The 22,060-nt window shown below is 43.6% G+C and overlaps 1 non-coding gene and 2 pseudogenes across 1 annotated transcript; all 3 read right to left on the reverse strand.

Moving 5' to 3' along the window:
- Positions 1–9,484: 9,484 nt before the first annotated feature.
- On the reverse strand, positions 9,485–9,698 carry LOC143771315 (U2 spliceosomal RNA; annotated as a pseudogene).
- Positions 9,699–15,610: 5,912 nt separating this feature from the next.
- Positions 15,611–15,808, reverse strand: LOC143771252 (U2 spliceosomal RNA). The gene has a single exon (XR_013215053.1). It is a non-coding gene; the product is annotated as a U2 spliceosomal RNA (small nuclear RNA).
- Positions 15,809–21,744: 5,936 nt separating this feature from the next.
- On the reverse strand, positions 21,745–21,955 carry LOC143771351 (U2 spliceosomal RNA; annotated as a pseudogene).
- Between the last annotated feature and the right edge of the window lie 105 nt (positions 21,956–22,060).

Below are 22,060 nucleotides of genomic sequence, written 5' to 3' on the forward strand. Positions count from 1 at the left end.
CTCCTCCGTAACATCCATTTCCAAAAACCCCACCTCCTCCTCAGGAATATTATTTTTTAAAACATCAACATACTCTTTGATTTCCTTATCCGTGGCAGCTCCATCTGCTCCAAACAAATCCCCATAAAATCTACTGATTTCACTAACCATATCCTCCCCAAATTTCTCCCCGTCAGAGGCCAGGACTGAAGTAAAAATCCCTTTTGCATTAAAATTTTTCTTAAAAAAGTACCTTGAGCATTGTTCATTTTCCTCTAAATGCAGCACTTTAGACTGATACAAAATCTTTTTCCCACGTTCCTCCAATCCCTTCTTAATTTCCATCTTAACATTATTCAGATCCGTCTCTACATCTACTCCAACACTTCTGAATTTATTCAAGGTCTCCAGCCTTTTTACCAATAATGCATCTCTTTCCCTCTTTTGCATAGCCCTCTGACACCCCACCCTCCTAAAAAAACATGCTATCCTTTCTTTAACCCAATCCCACCAGATTGCTACATTACTAAAATCCTCCTGCTTGTTCACACAGGAGTTAAAAAGAGTCTTAAATTCCTGCAACACAGATTCTTCTTGCAGCAAAACGGTGTTCAATTTCCACATTCCCCTGCCAAAGGCAATAGATTCTGAGACACATACTTCAGCGCACACCATTCTATGGTCAGAAAACACATTTGCCAAGTGACGGCATCTGCTAATTTTAACCCCTTCAGATACTAATATAAAATCAATTCTGGACTTACAAAGACCACTCTCAGCCACATATGTAAATTTATCTTTAGCGTCCACCAACAACCCTGCATCCTGGTAGCGCACATCTTGTATAATATTATTTAGAACATTAGAAGTGGCATCCAATTTAACCTCCCCCCCACTTTCACGATCCAAAACATTGCATATACAATTAAAATCACCCGCTATTATTGTAAAAATACGCCCTGGCATATATAATTTTAAGTTCTCCATAAAACTTACACGGGCTTGTTTCTCCGCTGGAGCATACACATTAAAAATTCGACTCCTCTTCCCTAAAAACTCAAATTCTAAGATAATAAAACGCCCAGGAACAATAACCTTAAAATCATACACATTAATACTGCTATTTTTTAATAAAATCCCAACGCCTTCATTCTTATTACTGCACGCAGGGGACCAAAAACACTTACCATGGCTCCATTCACTCTCATGGGGTGTGCTCTTCAGTGCACACTCCTGAAGACAAAAAATATCCGCATAGATTCCTTGCAAATAATCAAAAACAGTAGCTCTTCTAATCTCTGAGCAAATACTCCTAACATTAATAGAAGCAACAGTTAAACTCATGATAAAAAGGAAAAAAAACAACACAATTCTCCTATCCATCATGACCATTTTGAAGACTACTACTTATAACCACTAACCTTGATAAAACTATCCACCCGATCACTCTCCAAAAATTCTATTGCAGGCGAACCCTGGGATCCATCCTCCCCAGCGCTCCCTGAAAACTCCAACTCGCCCTCCCCAGACAGTACACTATAACGGTTCTCAGTCTCCAAACATAACCGCTTAGAGTCCGAGCCCCCCGGCACTGCCTCCATATATGAGCTTGTCACCTGCCTCTGAGCCGGTGTTAAATCATCATCTGAACACCCACTTATAGGGCTCACCACCTCAACCTCCAACTCATCAACCACAGTATTTATCATATCTTCCAGATTACTTATTTGCTGAGGCAAAACAACAGACCCAGCCTCCTCCATCCCACCCGATGACTCCCCTGGGGAACTCTGTACCTGCTCCATTGCTGGAACAGTATCCATTTGGTCTACATCCCCCCACTCAGAGTCGATGGGGAGCGCCACTGTAGCTCCATCCACTACCCCTTTCTGTATCACTTGCAGGAAGTCTCCCTCTTTACCAACATCAGCTGATGTTTCACCGGCAATCATAACCGTCTGCTGCTGTGTAACACAAGACTCCTCTTCAGTCACCACCTTTCTTCTCCCTTCATCCGCTCTCACCACCTGTGTAAAAAGCCGGCGTCCATCTTTGGTGCGGCAGTTCCTCGCCATATGTCCGGCCACACCGCATAAGTCACATACCCTGCTAACAGTACATTTGGCGTCAGGGTGTTCAGGCCTGCCACAGATCCTGCAGACTTTGCCCTTACCACATTCCTCCTTCACATGTCCATATTGCCAGCAATTGCGGCAATACTGCAATTGTCCTTCAAAATAGCAAAACCCTCTCTCTCCACCAATAGAAAAAGTGGCAGGGGGGGCACTTGAAACCATGCAAACTTCCTTCTTCTTGCTTAAAAACAACAAAAAACCTCCGTTTACCATTCCTCATCCCCCAAGAGTTTTTAAGTCTCTCGCCACCATGAATTTGCTCACAAAAACGACTCAAATAGGCTGTTATGACTTCATCTTTAACCCTTGGGTTGTACATGTGCACCACCAACATTCTTCTTATATCTTTAAACAAAGCCAACACTCTGATCTTCTCCAAGAAAGGGTTAGTACTTCTTATCCACCGATCCACCGCATTCACACATGCATTATAGCCATAAAGAGTCAAGTCATAAGTACCTTGATTTGGAAAGTCTTGAAGCACATCCACATCTTCCACGGTGAGTTTCAACACCTTAAAGAGAATCTCCTCCACGAAAACTTTCATTGATAACTCTTTCAGGAAATCCGGCTTCACTTGGAACCGTATAGTATCCTGTCATGATCTCTGCAAGCAGAGATCATAGCAAGCCTATAGAGGGACAAGCTCTCGGAAGATGGAACTATACTGACCATGAACTAAGCCTGCCGCGCAACTAGAAATAGCCAGGTAGCATTTCCTATTTATCGCTAGATGCCCAGCTCTGGCCTAAGACCTAAATAGCTAGCAGAGGGAAATATAAGACCTGGCTCACCTCTAGAGAAATATTCCAAAGAAGACAGTAGCCCCCCACATATAATGACGGTGAGTTCAGATGAAACAACAAACGCAGCAGGAAAATAGTCTTAGCAAATTTGAGGTCCGCTTACTAGATAGCAGAAGACAGATAGTATACTTTCATGGTCAGCAGAAAAACACTAACAAAACACCATCCAGAGATTACCTTAAACTCTGGCATTAACTCATAACGCCAGAGTAGCAATCCCTGATCAACGAGAGCTTTCCAGACACAGTAACAAAACTTCAGCTGTGAACTGGAACAAATAGGCAAAACAAAACATGGACAAAAGTCCAACTTATCTAGTAGTAGTCTAGAAGCAGGAACAAGCACTGAGAGGCATCAGATAACATTGTTGACCGGCAAGAAACCACCAGAGAAATGAGCTTAAATAGCGACACCCACTACTGATGGAACCAGGTGAAACAGGAAAGAGGATGACAAGTCCAATTCCACAAGCGGCCACCGGGGGAGCCCAGAATCCAAATTCACAACAGTACCCCCCCCTCAAGGAGGGGGCACCGAACCCTCACCAGATCCACCAGGGCGACCAGGATGAGCCCTATGGAAGGCACGAACAAGATCAGAAGCATGAACATCAGATGCATTGACCCAAGAATTATCCTCCTGGCCGTAACCCTTCCAGTTGACCAGATACTGGAGTCTCCGTCTGGAAACACGAGAGTCCAAAATTTTCTCCACAACGTACTCCAACTCACCCTCAACCAACACCGGAGCAGGAGGCTCAACTGAAGGTACCACAGGTACCTCATACCTGCGCAATAACGACCGATGAAAAACGTTATGAATGGAAAAGGACGCAGGGAGGTCCAAACGGAAAGAAACAGGATTAAGAATCTCCAATATTCTATAAGGGCCGATGAACCGAGGTTTAAACTTAGGAGAAGAGACCCTCATAGGGACAAAACGAGAAGACAACCACACCAAATCTCCAACACAAAGCCGAGAACCAACACGACGATGACGGTTGGCAAAACGCTGAGTCTTCTCCTGGGACAACTTCAAATTGTCCATAACCTGCCCCCAGATGTGATGCAATCTCTCCACCACCGCATCCACTCCAGGACAATCCGAGGATTCCACCTGACCGGAGGAAAATCGAGGGTGAAACCCCGAATTACAGAAAAACGGGGACACCAAGGTGGAAGAGCTGGCCCGATTATTGAGGGCGAACTCTGCCAATGGCAAAAAAGCAACCCAATCATCCTGGTCAGCAGAGACAAAACACCTCAGATATGTCTCCAGGGTCTGATTAGTCCGCTCGGTCTGGCCATTAGTCTGAGGGTGAAAAGCAGATGAAAAAGACAAATCTATGCCCATCCTAGCACAGAATGCCCGCCAAAATCTAGACACAAATTGGGTACCTCTGTCAGAAACAATATTCTCAGGAATACCGTGCAATCGGACAACATTCTGAAAAAACAGAGGAACCAACTCAGAAGAAGAAGGCAACTTGGGCAGAGGAACCAAATGGACCATTTTAGAGAAACGGTCACAGACCACCCAGATGACAGACATCTTCTGGGAAACAGGCAGATCTGAAATAAAATCCATCGAGATGTGTGTCCAAGGCCTCTTAGGAATAGGCAAGGGCAACAGCAGTCCGCTAGCCCGAGAACTACAAGACTTGGCCCGAGCACAAACGTCACATGACTGCACAAAGACTCGCACATCTCGTGACAGGGAAGGCCACCAGAAGGATCTTGCCACCAAATCCCTGGTACCAAAAATTCCGGGATGACCTGCCAATGCAGAAGAATGTACCTCAGAGATGACTCTGCTGGTCCAATCATCCGGAACAAACAGTCTATCAGGCGGACAACGATCCGGTCTATCCGCCTGAAACTCTTGCAAGGACCGCCGCAGATCAGGAGAAACGGCCGACAAAATTACTCCCTCCCTAAGGATACCTGTGGGTTCAGAATTACCAGGAGAGTCCGGGTCAAAACTCCTAGAAAGGGCATCTGCCTTAACATTCTTAGAACCCGGTAGGTACGACACCACAAAATTAAAGCGAGAAAAAAATAAAGACCAGCGCGCCTGTCTAGGATTCAGGCGTCTGGCAGTCTCAAGATAAATCAAATTTTTGTGGTCAGTCAATACCACCACCTGATGCCTAGCCCCCTCGAGCCAATGGCGCCACTCCTCAAACGCCCACTTCATGGCCAAAAGCTCCCGATTCCCAACATCATAATTCCGCTCTGCGGGCGAAAATTTGCGAGAAAAGAAGGCACAAGGCCTAATGACGGAGCAGTCGGAACCTTTCTGCGACAACACTGCCCCAGCTCCGATCTCCGAAGCGTCAACCTCAACCTGAAAAGGCAGATTCACATCAGGCTGACGCAACACAGGGGCAGAGGCAAAACGGCGCTTAAGCTCCTGAAAGGCCTCTACAGCATGAGGGGACCAATTAGCAACATCAGCGCCTTGTCTGGTCAAATCAGTCAGTGGTTTAACGACATCCGAAAAACCAGCAATAAATCGGCGGTAAAAGTTGGCAAAGCCCAAAAATCTCTGAAGACCCTTAAGAGAGGAGGGCTGAGTCCAGTCACAAATAGCTTGCACCTTGACGGGATCCATCTCAATGGAAGAGGGAGAAAAAATATACCCCAAAAAGGAAATTTTCTGGACCCCAAAAACGCACTTAGACCCCTTCACACATAAAGAATTAGACCGCAGAACCTGAAAAACTCTCCTGACCTGCTGGACATGAGAGTCCCAGTCATCAGAAAAAATCAGAATATCATCCAGATATATTATCATAAATTTATCCAGAAAATCGCGGAAAATATCATGCATAAAAGACTGGAAAACTGAAGGGGCATTAGAAAGACCAAAAGGCATGACCAAATACTCAAAGTGGCCCTCGGGCGTATTAAATGCGGTCTTCCACTCATCCCCCTGCCTGATCCGCACCAAATTATACGCCCCACGAAGATCAATTTTAGAGAACCACTTAGCACCCTCTATACGAGCAAACAAATCAGTAAGCAATGGCAATGGGTATTGATACTTAACAGTGATCTTATTCAGAAGCCGATAATCAATACATGGTCTCAAAGAGCCGTCTTTTTTTGAGACAAAGAAAAACCCAGCTCCCAAGGGAGAAGAAGATGGACGAATATGTCCCTTTTCCAAAGACTCCTTTATATATTCCCGCATAGCAGCATGTTCCGGCACAGACAGATTAAACAAACGACCCTTGGGATATTTACAACCCGGTATCAAATCTATGGCACAATCGCACTCACGGTGCGGAGGTAACGACCCAAGCTTGGGTTCGTCAAAGACATCTTGATAATCAGAGAGGAACTCAGGGACTTCAGAGGGAATGGACGACGAAATAGAAACCAAAGGTAAGTCCCCATGAATACCCTTACATCCCCAGCTCAACACAGACATTGCTCTCCAGTCCAAGACTGGGTTGTGAGACTGCAACCATGGCAATCCCAGTACCAAATCGTCATGTAAATTATACAGCACCAGGAAACGAATAATCTCCTGGTGATCCGGATTGATACGCATGGTTACTTGTGTCCAGTATTGTGGTTTATTATTAGCCAATGGGGTGGAGTCAATCCCCTTCAGAGGAATAAGAGTCTCCAAAGGCTCTAAATCAAAACCACAACGATTGGCAAAGGACCAATCCATAAGACTCAGAGCGGCGCCAGAGTCAACATAGGCGTCCGTGGCAATGGATGACAAAGAGCAAATCAGGGTTACAGACAAAATAAACTTAGACTGAATGGTGCCAATGGAAACAGACTTATCAAGCTTCTTTGTACGCCTAGAGCATGCTGATATAACATGAGTAGAATCCCCACAATAGAAACACAATCCATTCTTCCGTCTAAAATTCTGTCGCTCGCTCCTGGACAGAATTCTATCACACTGCATACTTTCTGGCGTCTTTTCCATAGACACCGCCAGATGGTGCACCGGTTTGCGCTCCCGCAGACGCCTATCAATCTGAATAGCCATTGTCATGGACTCATTCAGACCTGCAGGCACAGGGAACCCCACCATAACATCCTTAACGGCATCAGAGAGACCTTCTCTGAAAGTTGCCGCCAAGGCGCACTCATTCCACTGAGTAAGCACAGACCATTTACGGAATTTTTGGCAGAAAACTTCAGCTTCGTCTTGCCCCTGAGATAGTGCCATCAAAGTTTTTTCTGCCTGAAGTTCCAAATGAGGTTCCTCATAAAGCAAGCCCAAGGCCAGAAAAAACGCATCCACATCGCATAACGCAGGATCCCCTGCTGGCAATGAGAAGGCCCAATCTTGAGGGTCACCCCTGAGCAAGGAAATCACAATCCTAACCTGCTGAGCAGGGTCTCCAGCTGAACGAGACTTCAGGGACAAATAAAGCTTACAATTATTTCGGAAATTCTGGAAGCTAGCTCTATTCCCTGTGAAGAACTCCGGCAAAGGAATTCTCGGCTCAGATACCGGAGCATGTACCACAAAATCTTGTAAATTTTGTACTTTCGTGATGAGATTATTCAAACCCGCAGTTACACTCTGGAGATCCATTATTGTCAGGTGCACACAGAGCCATACAGAGATTAGGAGGAGAGAGAGAAAAAAGACTGCAGCAAGGCAGACTGGAGGAAAAAAAAAAAAAAAAAAATTCCAGCAGACTTCTTATAACTCTCCTTTCTCAACCTGGGTCTTTAACACTTTATTGGCCGGTCAAACTGTCATGATCTCTGCAAGCAGAGATCATAGCAAGCCTATAGAGGGACAAGCTCTCGGAAGATGGAACTATACTGACCATGAACTAAGCCTGCCGCGCAACTAGAAATAGCCAGGTAGCATTTCCTATTTATCGCTAGATGCCCAGCTCTGGCCTAAGACCTAAATAGCTAGCAGAGGGAAATATAAGACCTGGCTCACCTCTAGAGAAATATTCCAAAGAAGACAGTAGCCCCCCACATATAATGACGGTGAGTTCAGATGAAACAACAAACGCAGCAGGAAAATAGTCTTAGCAAATTTGAGGTCCGCTTACTAGATAGCAGAAGACAGATAGTATACTTTCATGGTCAGCAGAAAAACACTAACAAAACACCATCCAGAGATTACCTTAAACTCTGGCATTAACTCATAACGCCAGAGTAGCAATCCCTGATCAACGAGAGCTTTCCAGACACAGTAACAAAACTTCAGCTGTGAACTGGAACAAATAGGCAAAACAAAACATGGACAAAAGTCCAACTTATCTAGTAGTAGTCTAGAAGCAGGAACAAGCACTGAGAGGCATCAGATAACATTGTTGACCGGCAAGAAACCACCAGAGAAATGAGCTTAAATAGCGACACCCACTACTGATGGAACCAGGTGAAACAGGAAAGAGGATGACAAGTCCAATTCCACAAGCGGCCACCGGGGGAGCCCAGAATCCAAATTCACAACAGTATCCTTCATGCCACGTCCCGCCATTATAGCACTGGTCCGCCGCACTCCGAACAATCGCCAATCGTTTTACTCAGGGTCCCCACAAAGGAGGACCCCAGAGAAACCTCCCAGCAAAGACCCAGTCGGGCTCCCCCAACCAGATCTTAGCCAAAAGGCCGAGAAGCGATCCTGAACCCGCTGTGCCCCGTGGGCCGCACCAAGGCCTACCACCAATACCCATTGTGGAGACAGAGCAAAAGATTGCCGCAGGGAGGACATTTTCAGAAACTCTGGAGGCCTTCTCAATGACAGTTCTGCTGTCAATGACCGTTCTGCTGTGTATGTGTGTTTGTGTGTGAGAGACAGAGAGTGTGTCTGTCTCTCTGTGTGTGTGTTTGTTCAAGCTGTGCACGACTCGTTTTGAATCTGCGTAACTCCGCCTACTTTGACCACACCCTCCAGCCAGCCCCATTGTGACAGCACATGAATGTTCCGTGCTAAGATTCTACCTACTGCAACTGCAGGCAGCGCACCTGGTTGGTGAAAAGCATTAGAATGCTCACACACACAGGTGTAGATGGACAAGACAAGCCTATTCAAGATCAGCACAGGCACCATTTTTACTTATTTTTTTCTTTTAAAAATGCATATAATACACCGCATTGAAAAGCCGGTGGTCCACAAGAGGGAGACAATGTTTCAAAAAAGAATTCCTGCGGTCAGAAATGCAGTATGTATGGCAGAACTACTCATTGGATACTTCAATTTAAATAGCAAGGGCTGACAGCAGGGGCCTAGTTTGGTAGCCGACACAGTATATTTGCAACACTGTAAGAAAGGCCTAATAGAGGCCTATATCTTAACACATCTGTTGCAGCAACCAGTAAAGACAAATTGATTGATTGATTGATTGATTGCATATTGAATGCAATGCAATGTTTGACAGACATAGGTGAAAGCAAGGCCAGGCAAGGCACAGAAAATGTTGCAATTGGCCAAGAGAAATCAAACAAAATGCTACATTTGGCCTGAGAAAAGTGCTTCTTTGACCCTGAAATCAATTCACATAAAGGGTTAAAAGACAACTTGCGCTGATTTCAATTCAATCTGTTTTTAGAAACTGGATCAGAGAAGGAGTGCACTGGTCCCGGAGATACTGCAATAACGGGTCAATGCGTGGAGTGGACAGAGCAAGCTCTTCTTCCATCTCCCTGTTCCAAAAATCCATTTAATATATGGTCCCCAAATAGGGGACGTATCAGATATTAAACTGATAAGAACAGATTTTTTTTTTTTTTTTTTTTTATACCATTCAGTAAAGTTTTATAGCAACAAACAAAAGTATAAAAACTCAAAATACGTTGCCAAAAACTCTCATCATCATGGTATCTTCTTTATTCCATCTTTTGTAACTTAAAGCAATTACAAAACATATTACTTTCCTTAACAACCTTATGAACATTTTTAACATAATAACATAACAGTACAGAAAACACAAACAAGGACTTACTGGAACTTTACCAGTGACCTCCATTTTTTAACTTTCCAAAAACCTTCTGAATCGGAGCCACCACCGCCACGGCTGTCCCATAAATAAACTACATATAACCTAGAAAGAACCATTCTAATACAATTATTAACTGAAATCACATTCCTCTTGAATACACACAAATTTCTAACATCCCACAGACTTTCTATTACACATGCCATTATCAGCCACATCAATCTCTCCTTCACACGACTACTTGCACCCATCCCAAACATTACCACTCTCCAATTTATGAAACTCACATCCGCCAGTCCCTTGCATAAACCACCCACTCCCTTCCAAACACTCTGAGCATAATCACAATTCCATACCAAATGCATAACAGATTTGCTCCCTCCACATCCATCCCTCGGACACACTTCGGTCCTAATCAGGTCCCTCCTCTTTTGCACTACTCTCACAGGCAAAATCTCATGCAGACACATCCATACAATATCACGCTGCCTATTAGATATCCCTTTTATACTCATCTTCCTCCATACATCTGACGCTTCGCTCGATCTCAAACCACTAATATTACATTCGAACTCTCTCACACGCATCCTTCTCTTTACATTCCTTATCACCTTAAATTCGCTCATGGGAACATCCAACAAATCATGCTTAATAATAAACTTTTCCACAAACTCATACCATACTGGACATTTAAACGACACCGGCACTCTCGCATCCCTCCTCATCCACTTCAAACCAAATAACATCCACCCGGCCATATATCTAACCATAAATGACGTTTTATTATTCCTTCCTAGCAAAACAACCACTGTCTTGATATAATTCAAACCGAGACATAATTCAAAATTAGGGAAATCCATACCCCCATTTTCCCGTAATCTACACAAATATTCCCTTTTCAGTTTCTCCATTTTACTCCCCCAATAAAAAGTAAAAATTAACTTTTCAATCCTCTTAAAACCCCTATAAGGGGCTGGAAAAACAACTGATACAAAAAGTAACATAGGAAGAATAACAGATTTTATAATGAGTACTTTGCCTGACAATGTCAGGTCCCTCAACCTCCAAAAATTTAATTTTTGTTCTATCCGCTTCCCACATTCGTCCCAACTCTCACTCCCTTTTAAATCTTTATTAAAACATACACACAACACCTTAATCGCACCTTCCTCACACATCACTCCATCCATCCTAACACTCGCATCCCCAAAACACTTAAAGCTACACTTCCCCCAATTTATCTTAAAACCAGACGCCCCACAAAAGAAATCTAATAACAACCTTGCGCGATTCATTGTAGCCATTCTATCACCCACCACCACCACGTCATCCATATAACCTAATACCTTTACATTCTTACCACTACTCCCTGGAATCAAGAGACCATTCATCACCTTCTCTCTCCGAATCATACACAAAAGGGGTTCTATCACACTTATAAACAGAACAGGGGACAAAGGGCACCCCTGCCTGACCCCTGAATTAATAAGCACCTTCTTGCTCAAACATCCATTCACTAACACCTCACTCACCACACCATCATACAAACATTTCACCGCATTCACAAAATTCCCAGGATAGCCCATCCTTTCCAATACCTCAAACATAAAAGCATGCGACACTCGATCAAAAGCTTTCTCAAAATCCACACTAAACACCATACATTTCCTTTCCCTGAACATACAATCACCTATTACATCTCGCAACAACAAAAGATTATCAGACATACATCTACCCGGCACCGCACACACTTGATCTTCACCAACCACACTACCAACTACTACACGCATCCGATTAGCAAGAATCTTGCTAAAAACTTTGTAATCTGTATTAAGCAATGTAATTGGCCTCCAATTACGCAGACACTTCTTATCACCCTTCTTATATAATAAAACTACCACTCCTTCCTTCATAGAATCACATAGTACACCATTCCTCCACATATACTGACACACATCCACAAAATCACCTCCAATCAAATCCCATACTTTCACATAAAACTCAACAGGCAAACCATCTTTTCCAGGCGTTTTATTCTTTTTCGCACCGTCCACTGCATTTTTAACCTCATCCAAAATAACATCCTCACTCAAACACTCACGTTCACCTGAATCAAGTTTATTTTCCAACATACCTAACACATGTTCCTTCAGTCTTCCATCCACCCATTTTGACTCAAAAAGACTACTATAGAAACTATGCACTTCATCCAACACATCCTTTCCACTCACAGTCACACCATTATCATTTACCACCTCATCCATATCATCTCTCTTACTACACATTTTCTTAAAAAAATATCTTGTACACTTTTCATCCATATCCAAATGCTCAACTCTTGTCCTAAAAATAATTTCTTTCCCGCGTTTTACCAAGACACGCTTCATCTCATCTCTCGCATCCCTAAGTAGGTCACCTACATCAATCCCTTTCATACTCATTTTCTGTAACCACTCAATCCTCATATTCAAATCCTTAAATCTGCTTCTTTCAATGGCGGCTTTCTTGTAGCCCCATCTCTTAAAAAACCTCTTAATTTCCACTTTTACCCAATCCCACCATACGGTCACATTCACAAAATTATTTTTCTGAGTCCTCCACCATCCATATTTACATTCAAAATCTCTCATAACGCTAGCATCCTCTAACAGCCTAACATTTAGTTTCCATACACCACCACCATACACCATTTTTTATCACCTTCAAAACTACCCCACAAACACTCATGATCTGTGAAAGAAAGTACATTTTGTTTAAAGGACTTACACTCCAAACCTCTACTTGTGAACAGCATATGATCAATCCTGGTTTCTATTCCACCCCTGTCAGCCCTATATGTGGCCGGTGGTGGCTTACCCAAAAGTTCAGCAGCATCTAAAAAAGAAAAATCAGAAGCAATTGAAATAAGGGCTTTACCTGAGGCATCAATGTCCCCTTCGGTAGTACAATTAAAGTCCCCAACTAAAATTACTGGGATTCTTCCAGGCAAAAAAAGACGTATCTTCTCTAACAAGACTAATCTTTCCCCCTTATTAGTAGAGCAATATACATTTAGAATTTTCACCCTCCACCCCCTCCCCTTAACCACTGCCATAATACACCGCCCTGGTTCCACCACAGTATAATTTTCAAAACTTAAATCCCTATTACCTAACAAAATCCCCACCCCATCATTCCTATTTGTCACCGAACCAGACCATATACTTTGTCCATATACCCAATCCTTTTCAGGAGGCGACTCTTCAATCCCACATTCCTGCAGGCAATAAATATTAGCTCCAAGGTTTTTTAATTCTTCTAATATGGCTAATCTCCTTGGCTTAGATTTTAACAGTCTCACATTTAGTGACAATACATTGCATTTCAAGTTAGAGCCCATTTTTAGCCATATTAAGTAGATAAGAGCATACTACCCCATTACGGTCTCAACCTTTCTCATCTTGAACCTCCATCCCTGATGTTAAAAAAGGAAAGTTGACATCTTCTTCCAAAAAAGGACATCCAGGAGAGGAGCTATATCCATCCGGAAAAACCCTGTCACTACAAGGGCTAACACTCGCAACACCAACAGATGAAGAATCAGGCCGAAACTTCTTTGCAGAGGATACCTCACAGTCCTCGTCAGGGGTCCTCACCACACCATCAGTGAAGTCACCCTGACCACCATCACCTTCACATTTTGCCTCCGGACTTTCCAAAGCCAACACTGGCGTTGTGGAGAGTGAACCGCTCACTTCTCCCTCACCACGCACATCCAAGAGGGGCGGAGGATCGGCACACTCCATCACCACACCCTCACCACTGACAACATCAACTGGCTCTTCCAGAAGATCCATAAGGTCCCTTACTGCCTCATTCTCTTCACCAAGGGTGGTGGCAGCACTTGGACCTGATGACGCAGCCTCTGCATAGGACCTGGTACGGAAGGGACAGTTCTTAAAAGCATGCCCCTCTCCTCCACACACATTGCAGACCATGGAGTTAGTGCACTCCTTTGCAAGATGGCCCACAGAATTACATTTCCCGCAGAACTTCTCCACTTTGCAGTCCTCCTGGAAATGCCCAAAGGACTTGCACTTACGACAAAACCGTGGAGCACCGGGAAAATACATAAAACCCTTATCCTTCCCGATGGCAAAACTGAGGGGAGGATAACAGATACCACCAGGTCCCTGAGGGTCTTCATGGAACCGTACAAAAAACTTATGTTTACCGGTCCACAATCCTACCTCGTTCCGCACCCTATGTGAATAAACCACATGGCTGCAGTGGCGAAGCAGGAAATTTTCAATGTCCTCAATACTCACAAAAGGGTTATGCATAAAAACCACGACTGGCACATCCCCTCTTGAATACAATACCGTGAATGTGAGTCCATCCAAGGCCGAATTCTGCAAAGCCTCTTGCTGCTTCAGGTTGCTGAATAGATTCTGGCAAGCAACCACATAATCCAGCACCAAAACATACCGGCCATTCCTAGGAAACTCCTGTAGACAGATGATAGACTCACGAGCCACTCCCAGGATTTTGAAGATGACTTCTTCCACCAAATAACGAAGGCTGAAATGGTTCCTCCTCGATTCCTCGATATCAATGCGGAAAGCATTCTTGACCTGAACATCGTCGGTCCCAGCGTAGCGTATACTCACACCCATCGTTACTCGTTTTCTTCGGACCCCCCCCCCAATAGCAGCAGGCAGCTTAAGCCACCTAAGTGGCGATGCTGCAAGGCCGAGGGGGAGACACTACAGGAACCTCTTTGGCAAGACACTTGATCTTAGCCAAAAGGCCGAGAAGCGATCCTGAACCCGCTGTGCCCCGTGGGCCGCACCAAGGCCTACCACCAATACCCATTGTGGAGACAGAGCAAAAGATTGCCGCAGGGAGGACATTTTCAGAAACTCTGGAGGCCTTCTCAATGACAGTTCTGCTGTCAATGACAGTTCTGCTGTGTATGTGTGTTTGTGTGTGAGAGACAGAGAGTGTGTGTGTCTGTCTCTCTGTCTGTCTGTCTGTGTGTGTGTTTGTTCAAGCTGTGCACGACGCGTTTTGAATCTGCATAACTCCGCCTACTTTGACCACACCCTCCAGCCAGCCCCATTGTGACAGCACATGAATGTTCCGTGCTAAGATTCTATCTACTGCAGGCAGCGCACCTGGTTGGTGAAAAGCATTAGAATACTCACACAGGTGTAGCTGGACAAGACAAGCATATTCAAGATCAGCACAGGCACCATTTTTACTTATTTTTTTCTTTTAAAAATGCATATAATACACCGCATTGAAAAGCCGGTGGTCCACAAGAGGGAGACAATGTTTCAAAAAAGAATTCCTGCGGTCAGAAATGCAGTATGTATGGCAGAACTACTCATTGGATACTTCAATTAAAATAGCAAGTGCTGACAGCAGGGGCCTAGTTTGGTAGCCGACACAGTATATTTGCAACACTGTAAGAAAGGCCTAATAGAGGCCTATATCTTAACACACCTGTTGCAGCAACCAGTAAAGACAAATTGATTGATTGATTGATTGCATATTGAATGCAATGCAATGTTTGACAGACATAGGTGAAAGCAAGGCCAGGCAAGGCCTTGCCAACAGAAAATGTTGCAATTGGCCAAGAGAAATCAAACAAAATGCTACATTTGGCATGAGAAAAGTGCTTCTTTGACCCTGAAATCAATTCACATAAAGGGTTAAAAGACAACTTGCGCTGATTTCAATTCAATCTGTTTTTAGAAACTGGATCAGAGAAGGAGTGCACTGGTCCCGGAGATACTGCAATAACGGGTCAATGCGTGGAGTGGACAGAGCAAGCTCTTCTTCCATCTCCCTGTTCCAAAAATCCATTTAATATATGGTCCCCAAATAGGGGACGTATCAGATATTAAACTGATAAGAACAGATTTTTTTTTTTTTTTTCAACCATTCAGGTTAGTTTTAAAAGCAATCAGTAAGATATACCAAAACTTACTTGCTAAAAACTTCTCATCATCATGGCCTCATATTTTTCTTTATTTATCAGAAAAAAATAATCTTATTACAGTCATAAGATACAAAACTCCAAATAAATCACTGATATTTCACAATATAACGCCACTTTTTGAACTTCCATATTCCCTCGGCATCCGTTCCACCACCGCCTCTACAATCTAACTTATATACTAAGAACAACCTAGAAAGAATAATCCTAACACATTCATTTACAGTAATAACTTTTCTCTTAAACACACAGATTCCTCACATCCCACAAACTCTCCAAGACACAAGCCATGATTAACCATAACACTCTCTGTTTCACCCGTCCACATGCACCAATCCCAAACATAGTCACACGCCAATCCACAAAATTCACTCCAGCCAAACTCTTACACAATCCTCTTACACACTTCCACACATTATAAGCAAAACCACAGTTCCACATCACATGCATAACCGTCTCACGTCCACCACATCCATCTCTTGGACACACATCTGATCTGACCAAATCTCTCTTCTTTTGCACCTCTCTCACTGGAAGGATATTATGAAACGCCATCCATACAACATCCTTCTGCTTGTTTGACATCCCAAACGTGTCCACCATCCTCCATGCATCTGCAACCTCATTCCCTCTCAACCCAACTATATCACACTCGACCTCACTTGCATAGATTTTCCTATACACACTCCTAACCATTCTAAACTCATTCATTGGCACACTCAACAAATCATGCTTCCTAACAAACTTCTAAATCACTTCAAACCACACTGGACACTTAAAAGAAACAGGCACTCTTGCATCCCTCTTCCTCCAACGTAAACCATACAACATCCAACCTGCTGAATAACTTGCCATACATGCACCCTTATTACTTTTACTCAACAGAACCACAACTGTCTTAATATAATGGAGTCCTAAAAAAACCTCAATATTAGGAAAAGCCAACCCACCATGCTGGCAGGCCTTATAAAGGCTATCCCTCTTCAGTTTCTCCATCTTGCTACACCAGAAAAAAGTAAAAATAAGTTTCTCTACTCTCTTAACATTCCTATGAGGAGATGGAAAAATTGTAGCCACAAAAAGCAGGATAGGCAAAACCACTGCTTTGATAATCAAAACTTTGCCACGCAAAGAAAGCTCTCTCATCCTCCAAAAATTCAGCTTTCGCTCAACACGCGTGCCACACTCATCCCAACTCTCATTACCTTTCAGATCATCATTGAAGAATACCCCTAAAATCTTCATTACACCCTCTTCATACTTAACTCCATCCATGCGAATACTATCATCTCCAAAACATTTGAAACTACACTTATTCCAGTTGACCCTAAACCCAGACGCACCACAGAAAAAATCCAAAAGCAGCCTCACCCTACTCATTGATGCCATACTCTCACTCACAATCACCACATCATCCATATAGCCGAACACCTTCACATGCTTACCACCACTCCCTGGCACTAACAATCCTCTCATCATTTTCTCACGTCTCACTAAACACAACAAAGGCTCAATCACACATACAAACAAGACAGGGGACATAGGACACCCCTGTCTAACACCTGACTTAATCATCACCTTCTCACTTAGCCAGCCATTCACTAAGAACTCACTTGACACACAATCATATAAAGACCTAACAGCATTCAGAAAAACCATAGGAAACCCAAAATTCTCCAAAACCTTAAACAGGAACACATGTGAAACTCTATCGAAAGCCTTTTCAAAATCAATCGCTAGAACCATACACTTCTGCTTTCTTACATTACAGTCACCAAGCATATCCCTTAACAACAGTAAATTATCACTCATACTCCTACCAGGCACGGCACACACTTGATCATCATCCACCACACACCCAATCACCTCACGCATACGATTTGCTAACATCTTGCTATAGACCTTATAATCAGCATTAAGCAACGTTATAGGTCTCCAGTTTTCCAGATGCTTTCTCTCACCCTTCTTAAACACAAGTACCACAACACCTTCTTTCATAGATTTACACAAAACACCATTCATCCACATATACCTACAAACCTCAGTCAGATCACCACCCAAAAACTCCCAAGCTTTCACATACAGTTCCACAGGCAGCCCATCATTCCCAGGCGTCTTATTCTTTTTAGCACTCATAACTACTTTCTTCACCTCATCCAGGATAACATCATCACACAAAATATCACACTCATCTGAACCAAGACTCTTATCCACACCATTCAATACATGCGACACAAGCCCAGAATCAATCCATTTCTCATCATACAACTTACTATAAAACTCATTCACTCCTTTCAAAACATTCTTCCTAGTTACACAAGATCCGTCTTCACCAACAATTTCACTCAGATCCAACTTCCTTCCATTCATTTTTTTGAAAAAATACCTCGTGCACTTTTCATTTTTTTCCAAATGCTCTATTTTGGTACGGTAAATAATTTCCTTACCTTTTTTATCTATAAGACATTTTAACTCATTCCTTACAACCACAAGCTGATCAGACATATCCATCCCACTTGCAACACACCCACGCAACCAGTCAATCTTTCTGCTTAAATCATTAAATCTATTACGATATCTGGCAGCTTTCCTGTAGCCCCATTTTTTAAAGAAATTTTTAATCTGCAACTTCACCCAATCCCACCATTCAAGTACACTATCAAAATCACACTTACGCCACCTCCAACTTGCATACCTTCTCTCCAACTCATTCATCACCTCTTCATCCTCCAACAACCTCAAATTCAACTTCCACACCCCTCCCCCATACACTATGTCCCCATTCGCACTCAACACTCCACGCAGGCATTCATGATCAGAAAAAGGAACCCTATGTTGAGCAAAACTTGAACAAAACATATTTTTAGAAAATAACATCCTATCTATTCTAGATGTAATATTACCTCGGTCAGCATAATATGTTGGCGGTGGTGGGATGCCATACCCAAAAATTGCAGCATCTGAGAAAGAAAAATCAAAGATTAATTGGGACAACTTTTTCCCAGTAATGTCCACATTCCCTTCTGTGGCACAATTAAAATCACCAACGAAAACAGTAGGTATTTTCCCTGGAAGAAAAAAACTCAATTTCTCAAGAAGAGCAAGTCGCTCTTCTTTTTTTGCAGAACAATATAAATTAATAATCCTAACCTTCCACCCCCGATAACTTAAAAAAACAATAATACACCGACCCACCTCCAAAACCATATAACTGTCAATAGCGATATTTTTGTTACCAACCAGGATTCCCACCCCATCATTTTTATTTGTACTTGATCCTGACCAGACGTGCTGGCCATATGGCCAGTCTTTATCCCCTGGAGATTCAAAAATCCCGCATTCTTGCAGACAGTAGACATCTGCACTCAGACCCTTAAGGTAGTCCAGAACAGTAGTTCTATGGGTGACAGATCTAATTTGCCTAACATTAAGGGACACAATGTCCCAACCAGAATGATTTGGCATAAAAGGGGAATCACGCAAGACCTACAAAAAAAAAAAAGAACAAAGTTCAGCCCATATCAAGCACATCAAAGTTATTGGCACTTGGCGGGATGCCAAATGTCACCTCTTCAGGAGAAAAGACATCTGACGGGTAAACACGAGAACCCATCGGACTATCACACACAGGAGCAACAGAGGGGCACTCAGTCCTTGGCTTCTTCTTGGAAACAGTAGGTTTTTCCTCATCAGAGGACCTGGCAGCAGACAAGTCTCCTTGGCCACCACCTTCAGGTTCCTCCGCGACAGTATCACTCCAAGATATAGCTGGGGATTTAGACAAATCCATTTCCCCCTCTCCACAGACACCAGACTGGAGAGGGAGAGGTGACACCACCTCCAAAATTTCCATACCAAAACCATCTGGCCCACGAGGCTGGACCTGGGCATCCTCAAGTATATCCTCAATTATGTCCTCAATCTCCGAGTCGTCCCCTTCCTCACTGGAAGCGACTGCCTCCTCCCCGACATCTGCTAGGGGGCTCAAAGGAGTTTCAGCAACAATAGATGGAGCAGCAGGCCTGACCGCGGTCACTTGTGCAAAGGACCTAGATGGGATTCTGGCCCGACACTCCCGAAGGACATGTCCATCCTCACCACAAGCATCACATTTTACCTGGTTCTTGCAGTCTCTGGCCATGTGACCGGTCTCGTTACACCTCCTGCAGGTTGGCTGATTACTGCAGGACTCTTGGACGTGGCCATATGTACTACACCTTCTACAGAAGAAAGGAGCATCAGGAAAATACAGAAAGCCAGTATCTCTTCCAATTGAAAAGTTCATAGGCGGATAGTGAAGACCACCTGGACCCTGGGGATCCACCGCAAACCTGACAAAGTACTTGTATTTACCTGTCCACAAGCCCTCCTCATTATTGATCCTGTGAGAAAACTGCACAAAGGTACAATGCCTCCTCAGGAAAGCAGTAATACTATCCTGGGAGCAAAAAGGATTGTGCATGAACACAACCACTGGGACATCCCCTTTAGAGTAAAGAACGGTGAAAGTAAGACCATCTAAAAGGGTGCTCTCTTTAAAGCCAGTCAAGGTTCTGAAGAGGTTTTGGCAAGCAGCCATAGTAGAAAGAACCAGCACGTACCTTCCATCTTTTCTAAATTCTTGCAGGCAAACGATATCCATCTTTTTTACCTTCAGGGCTTCATAGAAGATGGCATTCACCAGGTAGGACAGGGAGAAGTGTCCCTTCTTCTCTTCAGCGATCTCAATTCGGAATCCATTCTTGATCCGGTCCCCGGTCCCAGCAAATTTCAGCTTGACTCCCATAGTCACGCCTCAAGGATCGCCTTCCCGTTTCTTCCTCGCTATCCCCCTATAGCAGCATCTGGCTTAAGCCACCAAAGTGGCGATGCCAGAAGGCCGAAGGACAGCACTCAAAGAACCTCCTGGACAGACACTTGATCTGAGCCAAAAGGCCGAGAAGCGATCCTGAACCCGCTGTGCCCCGTGGGCCGCACCAAGGCCTACCACCAATACCCATTGTGGAGACAGAGCAAAAGATTGCCGCAGGGAGGACATTTTCAGAAACTCTGGAGGCCTTCTCAATGACAGTTCTGCTGTCAATGACAGTTCTGCTGTGTATGTGTGTTTGTGTGTGAGAGACAGAGTGTGTGTCTGTCTGTCTGTCTGTCTGTGTGTGTGTGTGTGTGTGTGTGTGTGTGTTTGTTCAAGCTGTGCACGACGCGTTTTGAATCTGCATAACTCCGCCTACTTTGACCACACCCTCCAGCCAGCCCCATTGTGACAGCACATGAATGTTCCGTGCTAAGATTCTATCTACTGCGGGCAGCGCACCTGGTTGGTGAAAAGCATTAGAATACTCACACAGGTGTAGATGGACAAGACAAGCATATTCAAGATCAGCACAGGCACCATTTTTACTTATTTTTTTCTTTTAAAAATGCATATAATACACCGCATTGAAAAGCCGGTGGTCCACAAGAGGGAGACAATGTTTCAAAAAAGAATTCCTGCGGTCAGAAATGCAGTATGTATGGCAGAACTACTCATTGGATACTTCAATTTAAATAGCAAGTGCTGACAGCAGGGGCCTAGTTTGGTAGCCGACACAGTATATTTGCAACACTGTAAGAAAGGCCTAATAGAGGCCTATATCTTAACACACCTGTTGCAGCAACCAGTAAAGACAAATTGATTGATTGATTGATTGCATATTGAATGCAATGCAATGTTTGACAGACATAGGTGAAAGCAAGGCCAGGCAAGGCACAGAAAATGTTGCAATTGGCCAAGAGAAATCAAACAAAATGCTACATTTGGCCTGAGAAAAGTGCTTCTTTGACCCTGAAATCAATTCACATAAAGGGTTAAAAGACAACTTGCGCTGATTTCAATTCAATCTGTTTTTAGAAACTGGATCAGAGGAGGAGTGCACTGGTCCCGGAGATACTGCAATAACGGGTCAATGCGTGGAGTGGACAGAGCAAGCTCTTCTTCCATCTCCCTGTTCCAAAAATCCATTTAATATATGGTCCCCAAATAGGGGACGTATCAGATATTAAACTGATAAGAACAGATTTTTTTTTTTTCTTTTTATCTCCCTCAGATGGGGAATTTCACGGTCTAGAAAACCATAACCGAAGAAACATACCCAAACAGCTGTGTCAAAAAACAAACACAAAAAGCCGTTCCCATCATCATCGGAAAAATTCTTTCTTTTACAAAATACATATTTACACA

Source organism: Ranitomeya variabilis, chromosome 4, assembly GCF_051348905.1.
Source record: "Ranitomeya variabilis isolate aRanVar5 chromosome 4, aRanVar5.hap1, whole genome shotgun sequence".
Taxonomy (NCBI): domain Eukaryota; kingdom Metazoa; phylum Chordata; class Amphibia; order Anura; family Dendrobatidae; genus Ranitomeya; species Ranitomeya variabilis.